The sequence below is a fragment of the Sinocyclocheilus anshuiensis genome, unplaced genomic scaffold (assembly GCF_001515605.1).
Source record: "Sinocyclocheilus anshuiensis isolate Anshui unplaced genomic scaffold, SAMN03320099.WGS_v1.1 scaffold715, whole genome shotgun sequence".
Taxonomy (NCBI): domain Eukaryota; kingdom Metazoa; phylum Chordata; class Actinopteri; order Cypriniformes; family Cyprinidae; genus Sinocyclocheilus; species Sinocyclocheilus anshuiensis.
In genome coordinates this window covers 1506930-1521321 of record NW_015551089.1, presented here as the reverse complement: position 1 = coordinate 1521321, position 14392 = coordinate 1506930, and the positions used below count along the sequence as shown (strand labels likewise).

Sequence of the window (14392 nt, the reverse complement as noted above, 5' to 3'; positions counted from 1 at the left end):
GCAGGCTTGTCAATAGGTAATGGCTCAACATCACTTTTAATTTCCATCAATCAATCAGTCTATATATCTATCTATCTATCTATCTATCTATATATATATATATATATATATATAAATGTTTGAACCTTGGGGGTTATTTACTAGGAATAGAAATTTGATTAAAAAATATATAAATTTTATTTAAAATAAAAGTTAGAACAGGTTATATAGCATTGTGTGTTTTCAGAGAGCTCAATATGCCATTCTCCTTGTGCCATGTGTTTTCAGCTGTGCTGATGATCAAGGCTCGTTTGTCTCAGATGACAAAGTGGAATCAGTGGTCATTCTTGGTCTGAATAGTTTGAAGAGAAAACCCAAGCTCAAATCAGGTGTGAAGTTACCTTTTGTGGTAACTTAGTGGAATACTTCACACATAAATAATGTGGTGTTAGATATAAACCAGAGAGTTGTCACTAAACCTTCTGTTTCTCTCTGTTTCTCTCTTTAAGGTGCGCAGAAGACAGCAGTTATGTTTGAATTTGATGTAAAGCGAGGTGTGTTAACTTTAACTGGATTGGACCTAGAAATACACAAAGACTGGGAAATAGTAATATAGTGGATGGTATTTTTCAAATTACCAGGATTTTTAAAAATTATTATTTTACACTTTTTTACAATTTTGTTGTTTTACAGTATTTCAGATGCTGTTCACAGCAACTTGCAACTGCAATAAAAAGTTATAATTTGGTTAATTAAATCAGCACTTTAATATTGGAATGTATTATGAAAGATTCCCTCCACAATGATTGTCTACCTCAAGAAATCTAATAAAATGATAGGATTTTAATGGCTGGGTAGTTTTAACATGAATTATTAGCCATTTTTCTTTGCCACACTTATGTGATATTGTAGAGTTGACATGATGGAGGTGAAATAAGTTTTCAAAATAGAAGACATTGTGTAAAAAAAATCTTAATTTCTAAATAAAGAATAATAATAAATAAATAATAAAGAGTAATATGTTTTTTTATGATTAATGTACTCTATTGTTCAAAAGTGTGGGGTTAGTAAGATTATTTTTTTTAATAAATAATTTTTATTCAGCAAGGATGCATTAAATTGATGAAAAGTAAACAGTAAAGACATTTGTAATGTTACAAAAGAATTTCATTTTAAATAAATGCTGTTCTTTTGAACGTTGTATTAATCAAATAATCCTGAATCACAAAATCAGGATTAATCACAAAAATAATTTAAAAAAAAGAAATACTACTTGAGCACCAAGTTAGCATATTAAAGGGATTTACAACGGATGTGACACTAAAGACGGCTGAAAACTCAGCTTTACCATCACAGGAATAAATTACTTTTTAAAATAGGAAAGAGTTAATTTAAATTATTTTAAATTGTAATATTTCACAATATTACTGTTTTAACTGTACTTTTGATTAAATAAATGGAGCCTTGGTGAGAATAAAAGACTTCTTTCAGAAACATTTTTTTTTTTAATCTTAGCGACCGCAAACTAAACACTATTGTATGATACAAGTGAACATTAAACAATTGTGGTAACAAAATGAGGTTATTAATTATGCACATTGATAAAGTGACATAATATAGACAGTTTTGTTAAGTTAGGTCAAGCCTGCTGTCATTATGCTGAGAGTGCTTAATGCTGAACTCTATTGAGAACAGGTTTAAAGGCTGTGAATGCCTTCTGCTGAGGTAGGCCATCTCAATGGCCTCTCTTTGCAGGGCCGCTCTCCTTTGTGTCACCCTACAATGGCGGCACGAGAGTGCAACTGTCGCCCAATACTCATTGTTCGTCAGCCAATGAGAGCAGTCCAAAGAGAAGACTGTAGCAATTTGTGTATGTATGCAGGTGTGTTTGTGTGTACATATTTGTGCACGTAAAAGGAGTGTGTTCACACGTTGTCTTTTTCTTCTAACCCTGTTTTCTACTTCCTGACCTCATGAAAGGTGCATCATATAGCAGGACAGCCAATCAGAGTTCAGCTGTTTGAATTTATGCCAGGGATTTTTGGCTTGTGAGACTTAAATTGTGGTGGCAAAAGCCAGTATTTTCAATCCCTAAAAAAACACTGTCCCAGTAAGACAAGATGCCCTATACACCATCTGGTTTCTTTTGCGACCGGTTTATCCGTGAAAGAGAGAGAAGGGATGGCGAAGGATCCCTGAGCAAACCCATCCGTTTCAGTGGCCAGGACTACAACACCCTCAAGCAGGAGTATCTCCAGAAGAAGGGCCTTTTTGAGGATGAATCCTTCCCTGCCACCGTGGACTCTCTTGGCTTCAAAGAGCTGGGCCACAAGTCCAACAAAGTCAAGAAAATTGTCTGGAAGCGTCCCAAGGTAGGAGGCAGAGGGCCTATGTCAGTTCGATTGGACTGGGACTAACATTGTAGGTGGGATGTGGAAATGGCACATGGGATTTATGAAGCAGCTCAACTAAACCAATAACTAACTAATTTAAAAAAATGTATTTATTTGCTTGTAAATATACACATTCATAGGCAATGATAATGCTCAGATGGCAAAAGATTTCAGAGAGCATGTTGGAAAATTTTTTGCTTTGCACTTTTTGTTAGAAAATGTTTATTTACTATTTATTTAGGGTTTTTAAGGTATCTAATATTTTGATACTTAATTTCCATGATCTAAATATTCTTTAAAAAGTTTGTTGTCATTTGGAAGTGTGTAGGCCTTTTTGCATTATTATGCTGTTACATTATCATTATATATTCAGTGGCATAAAATGGTCTTTAAAATGACAATAATATCGCTTATTGCAATTATTTCTGGGGCAATATATCGCACAACAAAAAGTTGTTATCGTGACAGACCTAGATGTGAGATATAAAGTCGCAATAACAAGAAATATTCAAAATGTGAGATATAAAGTCACAATTAAGAGAAATGAAAGTCACATTGTAAGATACGGTATAAATTCGCATTTGAGAGAAATAGTCATATTGTGAGACAAAAAGACGCAAATACAAGAAATAGTCAAAATTTGAGATATAAAGTCACAATTATGAGAAATGAAAGTCACACTGTAAGATACGGTATAAAGTCGCATTTGAGAAAAATCATTTTGAGATAAAAAGTCACAATTGTGGAAAATAAAGTCACACTGTGAGATATAAAGTTGCAATTGTGCGAAATAAAAAAACAATTGTGAAAAGTCAAAATGAGATATAGTCGCAATTGCGAGAAATAAAGGTGCAATTAAATTATATATTGTCACAATTACAAGAAATTAAATTTGCACAGAAATAGGCAATTACCATATTATTGTTAATATTATTTTTAATCTGAGGTGGAAACAGGTTCCCATACTTCTAACTTAAAACCTTGTGACAACTAGTCTGTCCATCCATCAATTGATTCATCCAAAACATCAGAAATAATCAGAAACAGTATCACTCTTTGTATCTCTGAAGCTCTTGTATCACTTAGAAACAAACTCTTTGATGATGTCTGTCCTGCAGGAGATATGTGATAACCCAGAGTTCATTGTCGGAGGCGCTAGCAGGACAGATATCTGCCAGGGAGACCTGGGTAAGATAACATATTAACACACTATTGTTACAGACTGTTTAACTGATCTTTGGGAAGTGTTTTTAGGGTCACATTGCAACTTCTCTGGCCCCCCATATGCAGACCTACAGTCCAGCGGGACCCTTCCTTATTGTGTTTACTCTGTTGGAAGGGAATCCAACTAGCAGCGCTTTCTATTGTTGTGACCCCACATGCACAATAAAAGAGACCAAAGACACAAAGCTTGCTAATACATAGAGTAGATTACCAACCTGGCATGTTGCCCTGGACAGTGTAAAAATGCAGAGTTCAGCAGTTTAGGCCCATTTTACTGCAAATAGGTCTATATGTCAGTATTAAATATTCCCCACTGATGTGAGATATTATTTTCTATTCATTTTAGGAGACTGCTGGTTGCTTGCAGCCATTGCATCCTTGACTCTGAACGACAAGCTGCTGTATCGTGTTGTACCTCATCAGCAGAGCTTCTCTGAAGGCTATGCTGGAATTTTCCATTTCCAGGTCAGTGTCATTGAGCAAAGTAGCTTTTGAATTTATATCTTCATTACGTCTGATTTCTGTGTCTTCCTATGTCTGTTTTCCACCTCAGTTCTGGCATTATGGCGACTGGGTGGATGTCGTTGTTGATGACCGCATTCCCACCATCAACAACCAGCTGGTGTTCACCAAGTCTGCTGAAAGAAATTAATTCTGGAGTGCTCTGCTGGAGAAAGCTTATGCTAAGCAAGTATCTGTGCTTGACATTTACTTCATCTGTTTTGGAATTGGACAGGCCTTAAAATTCAAAAGCTGTAGAACATCTTTTAAGATTTTATTGATGTGAAATGTATAAATACGTGGGCCATTTTGAGGAAACCGCACAATTTGTTTGTAAATATCATATTGTCCATACCCACAATCTTACAAATGCAGTTACAGCTTGCAAAGTAAGTTGTTGTAGTATCATTCCCTTTCACCTTCCCACATAATCTTTTGTGTATGTTATAAACTTGCAATTCTCAGAATGAAAGTCTGATTTGCGAGATATAAACTTGCAATTAAGACTTTCATTCTGAGAATTGCATGTTTATCACACATAATTCTGACATAATTTCTTGCATTTCAAGAAATATCCTCTAAAATCTTATAATTCTGACTTTTTCTTAGAATTCTTAGATTATATTTATTTTAAGGGGTGCCTAATTTTGTGAATGAAAGGATCTCTCTGTACCACCAAATGCATATCAGTAAATGTTTTGGTATATTCCATTTCTTAATCATATTAATGCACGAAATCCCATATTACATTTATGAAATGGTGATGCATGATGACATGCAAATGGAATACAAACATTAAAAAATATTTACAGAGTTCTGGCATGAAACTCTAGATGGCGCAGTCCGATAGGTCTAACTCAATCTGACATAATGACATCATTATCACAAAGCACAGCTGATTGGTTCTGTGTATCGGTAGCCAATGAGCTTGCTGCTCAACATTCAAATATATGACTAGTGCTTGCCGTAGCAGTTGCAGCTTGCTTCAGAAACCCTCCACCTTCCCCAGCTCCACCTGTATAGATCTGCTACGAGGTGATTAATGTACGTTATATGGGGGTTATTTCATGTATGTTATATTTGCAGCAGCAATATTTCTTACATGCTCACAGCAGCATGTTGTGGATGTATTGGCAGTAGCAAGTATCGGTACTTGCTCTGCCGCAGCAGCAGCAGCATAGCAGATCTATTCCGCCAATACCAAATACATTAACATTGTCATGTACATTACCATGCCAATCCCTCCGAGAGTTGTCATGACAGAAATATATTTTAGTTTAAAAGCCCTTTAGAATTACATACTTAATCGAGCTGTATAAAATAAATTGAGCGTTGTGAAAATGTTCTGTATCTTTTTCATGATATCAGTAATGGGGACACACATAAACACAGATAGAACTAATTCCTGAGAATGACCCTATTCTCAAATAGCAGATATTATTATTTAGCACATAATACTTTTTTAAAGAAAGTATTATATCCAAAGTAACTGTACAATAACAGAAGTACAGCAGGAAATAATTATATTTAATTTGTACACACAGCATCTGAAAAAAAACAAAGTGTGTTATACTCTTCCAACACTTTCACACTTACTTTATTTTTGCCAGTAAGGTCTCTCAATGTAATTTGAGTATTCCTGTTAAGGCTTCATGGTTCTTATGAGGCTCTTAAAGGAGGAAACACTGCTGAGGGGATGGAGGACTTCACCGGTGGAGTGACTGAATTCTATGAGATGAAGGAGGCCCCTAAAGAGCTGTATAAGATCATGAAGAAAGCTCTAGAGAGAGGCTCCCTCATGGGCTGCTCCATTGATGTGAGTCAAGCAGAAGAAGGAAGCTTAAAATCCTCTATTTTGAAACACCATTTATATATATATATTAATAAAAAAGATGATAACTTTTGGTCCAAATCGTAGTATTCTACCATAAAGCAATTTAATTTTTACCCACAGTCCTTGGTTCCAGCCCGCTTTGCAACTCGTACTACAACAGGACTTGTGACGGGTCATGCCTACTCTGTTACTGCTGTAGAGGAGGTAAACATTCTGTTACTTGGTACTTTTAAGTTTATTTCTTCCAAAAGTCCTAGTCCTGTTTCTAACTTCTAACTCTTGAGAGTGTCTGATGATATTTGTGATGTTTTGTGTCTGCAGTGTAAACAGTCCCAACATAAGGAGTCTAAAGTTCGTTTGGTGCGTCTGCGTAACCCTTGGGGTCAGGTAGAATGGAATGGACCTTGGAGCGATAAGTGAGTATCTGCTTATTCCAGAATTTAAACCTGTTTAGCCTACTGCATCATATTTGATATGCATATTTCTAAGACCCCTTAATTATCAGCATGTTCAAAACTTTGCTGAAAAACCTGTTGCACACAATCTACTGCAAGCATTCTGACATCTGATAGAAGAAAAAAGTTTTGCTAAAAAACGTTTATACTTTTTAAAGGCCTTTTAGTATAATTGTAAAAATGTCCACCATTAGGTCATGGCTTTATATAAATCACAAAGATGTATAAAGCAAGTGTAAGAATACATGTAGGCTTCTGAGGAATGTTTATTTGTATTGCTCTCAATAATCATTGTACTGAATTGCATTGCATGTTTTGCCTCCCACAATAAAAACTACAGAGCTTTGGTTATAAAGACATATTATTGGGAGATATAGAGTGACAACTGATATTTATATGCATTTTATCTAAGTAGTCTGCTTTAATGCTTTAATGATTTACATTACAGACTACCTGAATTTCATCCTACTTTTTGGCTATACTGAATAAATATCAGCAACTAAAATTGCATTGTAAATTCTTATGAGCTCCATATTTTCTTATATCATACTATAATGAGCCATAAAAGCCTAATGTATTAAATATGATACTCAACAAAGGACTTATATGCTATTTTATTTTTAGATTTTATCTTTTTTTTCTAAAGGTTGAATAAACTTAAAAAAAATGTAAAAAGCGTATGCCAGTCTTTACAGGGTTAAAAAGTAGATGTTAGTATTCAATTATTACAATCATTTCTTTTTTTACTGCAGTTCAAAAGAGTGGGAAAACCTCTCTAAAGGAGAAAAAGAGAAACTTCAGCATCAGAATGCTGAAGATGGAGAATTCTGGTGAGTTAAAGCATTCAAGCAAACATTTCCTTATGATGAAGGTATTCACATAGAGAAAGTTTTAACTTTGGTCATCAACCTGTAGGATGTCATTTGAGGATTTTAAGAAAAATTACACCAAAATTGAGATTTGCAACATGACCCCCGATGCTCTGGAGGACGATAAGTTACACAAATGGACCGTGTCTGTTAATGAGGGACACTGGGTAAGAGGATGCTCTGCTGGAGGATGCAGGAATTATCCAGGTAGGTGTTATTTTAATTAATTGAAACTGGAATAAAAAAAAATAATGAAATAAATAGCTAATCATTTATTTTATATTTTAATTATATTAATTTTACATTTAATTTATATAGCAACTTTCATGCACCTAAAAGTGCTCCACAGGTTAAAAATATGAAGAAAAAAAAACATGAAGTCTCACAAAAAACAATAATGGCTTTAATATTATGAGCGTGGTCTCCTATAGAAACGTTCTGGACAAATCCACAATACCGCCTGCGTCTCTTGGAGGAAGATGATGACCCGGAGGATGATGAAGAGGCTTGCACTTTTGTTGTTGCTCTAATGCAGAAAAACAGGCGTAGAAAACGCAAGTTGGGTGCTAATCTCTTCACTATTGGATTTTCCATCTATGAGGTATCAATCACCATATTTAGCCTTCAAAAAGATAATATACATAATGCATTTTTATTCTGTCATTACCAGCGATAAATTATATACAGTGGGTACGGAAAGTATTCAGACCCCCTTAAATTTTTCACTCTTTGTTATATTGCAGCCATTTGCTAAAATCATTTAAGTTAATTTTTTTTCCTCATTATAAGGGGGTCTGAATACTTTCCGTACCCACTGTATATATATATATATATATATATATATATATATATCAGGTTGATAATGTATCCAACACTCTTTTAACTTTTTCCATTTGTCCATAGGTTCCAAAGGAGGTATGAAGACAATGAATGTTTGGACTCGAGGCTTGTGGATATCATGCTGTTCATACAATGCTATCTCTTTAGCATTCCAAGTTCCTTTGTGCTTTTATAGGCATTTACCTGTGTTTTATAGATAGAATATAAACTACTTTGTCACTGATCAAATTCCTTTTTTGCTGTTGTGTTTTTTGTTTTTTTGGCTTTTTTGTGTGTCTGTCTGTCAGATGCACGGAAACAAGCAGCACATGCAGAAGGAGTTCTTCATGTCTAGCACCTTTAAGGCTCGTTCCAGGGCCTACATTAACCTGCGTGAGGTGACCCAGCGTTTCCGTCTGAGCCCTGGAGAGTATGTCATCGTTCCCTCCACCTACGAGCCCCACCAGGAAGGCGAGTTCATCCTCCGCGTCTTCTCTGAAAAGAGAAATACCTCTGAGTGAGTGAGAGCAGAAGGGATGGTAGGGGTGTTTGTTTTTGTTTTTTTAATTGTACAATGTCTGAGTACATTTTTCCTCACACAGCAAAAAAGATGCATTTTCTTAATCAGTATTTTTGTCTTGTTTTCAGAAAATATATCTAAACATCCTTAAACAGGATGTTTATATGAGAAACAAAATAAAAAAGAAACTAAAAATAGGATTTTCTCTGAAAATGTAACGTTATCTTTCATATTTTGTATTCTTAAGTGAAATCGAAATTTTTTACTGGAAAATAAAGCAATGCTGGTTAAGGGGCAGTTCACACAGAATGCGTTTTTGGATTCCACTGTGCTGCTTTTTCATTGGTTGCTTTTACGGTTGAGTTTGATCGTTTGCTCTCCCGTCTCGTGTCTTATGTAGCATCTCACACATGACACTTTTTAAAAATGTGGCACTCAGATAAATTCCAAAAACGAATTCTGTGTAAATGATGCCTAAAAACGTATTTTTGTAATATGAGGAAAAAATGTATTTATGTATGCACATGCACATGACATGCAGGGGCGAGAAAAATAGTCTTGTGGCATGAGTTCCTTCCCATGTTGTACTAAGTAATTTCCTTGTTTTAGTAAGGGATAATGTACATCCAGCCGGCTGTTATCTCAGAATAAACCCTGACGCGAAGCGGCTACTTGCCACATAAGTAAATAATTAGACGCAAAATATTGATTTGAGTTGAAATATTTGAATGCAAAGCTTCCGTGAAGACAGCAGTTGCGAGCAAGCGGCAAATTCAAACTAGACGGACATTTAAGGGAAACGAATCCGTGTATCATTCGATCATTCATTTTTTGATTTAATATTGAAAGTAGAAAAATGAGAAAACGGCTCCTTTTTCGTTTTTTTCCAAAACACGAAAAACAAGAATTCAGCTTAAATTTTCGTTTCGTAACAGCGCCGACTGCTGTTACCCGGATGAGCCTGTGTTATTAGCTTTTATCGGTTGTTATCGAGGGATAACATACCTCGGAATGTCGCGACTGACTAATCAGAATCAAGTATTCCACAGAGCCGTGTAATACATTTAGTTAACGAATTTTGGAAACAAATTAGTACTGCAATATCTTTTTTCCCACATGTCATGTGTAACTCTGTAACACTGATCTGCCTTTTGTAGTTGTTTGTAAGTATTTTGTTACGTTAAATCATGTCTTAGCTGAAGAACTTCTGAAACACCTGGCTTAAAAAGCAGCTGTTACAGAAGTTGATATTCATGTCAGTGGGTTATAATGGCTGCAAAAGGGCACATTAAATGGGCGTTATTTTATGTACAAAGAAGCATGGTTACATTATCACATGAATACCAAGCTAACTTCATTGTTACCTGATTGAGTTCTCTATACAGAGGGGATGGAAACAATTGGGAAAAGGGGTGGAAAAACACAAGGACAAAAATTTTAATGACAATTTGATTTTTAAGAGCTGGAAGAAATCGGCCCCAGTTCGAGGCTGTAATGGAATCTTTTTTAGGACAAGCGGCAGCACATTTTGGGACCCTCCGGTAAACATTTCCTTTCAGTTCTGACCCACTGTGAAGCACAATTTAACTTCGGCTACAAGGAAGACATGGACACACAAAGGACTGCCGATGTTCTCCAAGGAATACTGATGATGCTGATGGAAGACAAGGAGTCAGAGTATTTTAGCAAGGATCATGTCAAAAATGATTTCCGGTTTCTTGATGTGATTTAAATGTGTATTAACCACTGGCCCTGTGATAGTCATTGTAACCATAAATCAAACTTATCAACTTTTTTTTTTTAAATCATACAGAGAATTAATTTTTAATGATACATTTAAGTAATCATACTTTAAGGATTACTCACATATGGTAAGTTTGAGTAATTCCTACTCAATTATCCTACTCATGGCTGATGTAAGCAGAATAACAATTGATCATTTGGCCATCAAAAGTGGGTCAAAAGACAGAAAACACGTACTGAAAAATAAGCTCAAATATGAAAGAAAACCTACATGATAAAACGGCTCCCTGAAAGCTCTTTGATAGCCTGTGCTGTTTACTGTGGTGACCAGTGTTTGTTGGTTTCTTCTCAGGGAGATAGAGAACAGGATTGAAGCTGATCATCCAGTGGTAAGTACTTGATCATCTAAAAGCATTTGAAATTTGAGTTCAACTAAGACATGCCTTTATTACGATTAGTATCAAACTACTAACCCTAAGTTTCGAACTCTACTGCAAGTTTTGAAGACAGATGTACAACAACATTTAATGAAAATGGTAGTAAAATCCCATAGATTGATAAAAGGAGGGATTCGGCCATATCTAGAAATGAGGAGCCGGATTCACGAAACATTCTTAACCTCCAACATGTCTTAAATCCCCAGAAGTAAGATGCTTAATGAATTTGTTGGGTTGTTTCAAATATTAAGCATTAGAACATAAAACTAGCTACAAATAATACACATTATTTTTACTAGAGATGTGCATGAATACTTCAAGTGACACCATTGATTGATAATGTAAACAGTTATCGTCATGATTATTCATGACATTACTTCTTTTTTTTTTTGCTGAACTATACACTCTAAAACATGCTGGGTTAAAAAGGGACAAACCCAGCTATTGGGTTGTTTTTGCTGGGTCAAAACAACCCAATAGCTGAGTTTGTCCCTTTTTAACCCAGCGCTGGGTTATATTTAACCCAGCATTTTTTAGTGTAAACTCAGTAGAAACTGTACAAAAATTAGTCAAATAGGGACCCCATTTTTATTGTTATAATTATGAAAATCTTCATACGAGCAGCCATACATAGGGTGCATTCACTTTAGAGAGAGAACGCAAGAAAAATGCAGCGCAAGTGAATGCAACAGACAGGCTCTTTAAACATAACTATTTAAAATACACGGAGCATTAAAGGGATAGTTCACCCAAAAATGAAAATTATTTACTCATCCTCAAGCCATCCTAGGCGTATATGACTTCCTTCTTTCAGATGAATCCAATCGGAGTTATATTAAAAATTGTCTTACAATTGGGAAAAGGGGTGGAAAAACACAAGGACAAAAATTTTAATGACAATTTGATTTTTAAGAGCTGGAAGAAATCGGCCCCAGTTCGAGGCTGTAATGGAATCTTTTTTAGGACAAGCGGCAGCACATTTTGGGACCCTCCGGTAAACATTTCCTTTCAGTTCTGACCCACTGTGAAGCACAATTTAACTTCGGCTACAAGGAAGACATGGACACACAAAGGACTGCCGATGTTCTCCAAGGAATACTGATGATGCTGATGGAAGACAAGGAGTCAGAGTATTTTAGCAAGGATCATGTCAAAAATGATTTCCAGTTTCTTGATGTGATTTAAATGTGTATTAACCACTGGCCCTGTGATAGTCATTGTAACCATAAATCAAACTTATCAACTTTTTTTTTTTAAATCATACAGAGAATTAATTTTTAATGATACATTTAAGTAATCATACTTTAAGGATTACTCACATATGGTAAGTTTGAGTAATTCCTACTCAATTATCCTACTCATGGCTGATGTAAGCAGAATAACAATTGATCATTTGGCCATCAAAAGTGGGTCAAAAGACAGAAAAGATGTACTGAAAAATAAGCTCAAATATGAAAGAAAACCTACATGATAAAACGGCTCCCTGAAAGCTCTTTGATAGCCTGTGCTGTTTACTGTGGTGACCAGTGTTTGTTGGTTTCTTCTCAGGGAGATAGAGAACAGGATTGAAGCTGATCATCCAGTGGTAAGTACTTGATCATCTAAAAGCATTTGAAATTTGAGTTCAACTAAGACATGCCTTTATTACGATTAGTATCAAACTACTAACCCTAAGTTTCGAACTCTACTGCAAGTTTTGAAGACAGATGTACAACAACATTTAATGAAAATGGTAGTAAAATCCCATAGATTGATAAAAGGAGGGATTCGGCCATATCTAGAAATGAGGAGCCGGATTCACGAAACATTCTTAACCTCCAACATGTCTTAAATCCCCAGAAGTAAGATGCTTAATGAATTTGTTGGGTTGTTTCAAATATTAAGCATTAGAACATAAAACTAGCTACAAATAATACACATTATTTTTACTAGAGATGTGCATGAATACTTCAAGTGACACCATTGATTGATAATGTAAACAGTTATCGTCATGATTATTCATGACATTACTTCTTTTTTTTTTTGCTGAACTATACACTCTAAAACATGCTGGGTTAAAAAGGGACAAACCCAGCTATTGGGTTGTTTTTGCTGGGTCAAAACAACCCAATAGCTGAGTTTGTCCCTTTTTAACCCAGCGCTGGGTTATATTTAACCCAGCATTTTTTAGTGTAAACTCAGTAGAAACTGTACAAAAATTAGTCAAATAGGGACCCATTGTTATTTGTTATAATTATGAAAATCTTCATACGAGCAGCCATACATAGGGTGCATTCACTTTAGACGCAAGAAAAAGCCATCCTAGGTGTATATGACTTTCTTCATTCAGACAAATACAATAAGAGTTATATTAATGTCCTGGCTCTTTCAAGCTTTATAACGGCAGTGAATGGTGGTCCAGATTTTGAAGCAAAATAAAGTGCATCCATCCATCATAAAAGTACTCCACATGGCTTCGGGGCGGGGGTTAATAAAGGCCTTCTGAAGTGTAGCGATGCGTTTGTGTAAAAAATATCCATATTTATAACTTTATAAACCATGATCTTTAAAGCTTCCACTAACTGTCATACGCGTGTTCACGAAGGAGTGGCGTCCCGCCCGGAGCCATGTGGAGCACTTTTTATGATGGATTTAAGCACTTTATTTTGCTTCAAAATCCTGACCACCATTCACTGCCATCATAAGACTTGGAAGAGCCAGGACATGTCTTAATTGTACACTCCAATTGTATCCCAGATAGCACAGGTACGTCTGCAAGCTGTCTGCTAAAGATCGCTTCATCTGGAAAGCATCTGCTGTGTACAAACATCTGATAGATGTCTTTCAGACATCAGATTTACATTCTAAATCATAACCATCTTAAGGACATCTTCTAAACATCTGATAGGAAACCTCCTATAGACGTATTGCAGATGAGCAAACACTCAAAAAATACGTCTTGCAGATGTAAATGCAGACATCAAACAGATGTCTCGTTGATGTATGTGTGCTATCAGGGTCCGCTTGTACAGAAAAGAGCAGCGTAAACATTCGGTTAAACATCGTTTTCGCATTCCAGGGGTAAAAAGAAAATCGTATACATTTGGAAGGACGCGAGGGCGAGTAAATACGACCGATTCTGACCGATGGCGGAATTTTCATTTTTAGGTGAACTATTCCTTTAAATGGTAGCTTTCCATCCGCCGGAGGGAATCTTTTCCAAGGGCATGCATCAGAGCATCTTACCTTGGTGACTACATTCTGCTGCAGTCCCGACTGCAGCTCGAACCGCCACTCGGAGCACATGCACGCCGTTACGTTGCTGCCCTCGGCGGGGGCGGCGGCGTCGTTCCCGGTCGCGATCAGATCGAAAATATCCCGACCCGAACTCGTCCTGTTCTGATACGGACGGACGCACTTCCTGTCCGGCTGGCCGAGCAGAAAGTGGTCCGAGAACTGGCTGAACGAGATGAGGAACGCCGGGATCCACGTTAGAGCCACCAAGCGCCGCTGATACCTCCCAAACCCGCCGAGGAACGGCAGAACCACGGTGTCCACCTGCGAGAGCCGCTTGTGCGGCTCAGACCGCGACACACTGCCGTTCTCCGCCGGTGATGGGTTGAGCACATCCAGCTGAAC

The 14392-nt window shown here is 36.4% G+C and overlaps 2 pseudogenes; both read left to right on the top strand.

The window, feature by feature from the left end:
- Window positions 1-595, top strand: part of LOC107662632 (neutral alpha-glucosidase C-like) — an 8207-nt pseudogene extending 7612 nt beyond the window's left edge.
- A 1274-nt stretch (window positions 596-1869) lies between these two features.
- LOC107662616 (calpain-3-like) overlaps window positions 1870-14392 on the top strand; it is a 16936-nt pseudogene continuing 4413 nt past the window's right edge.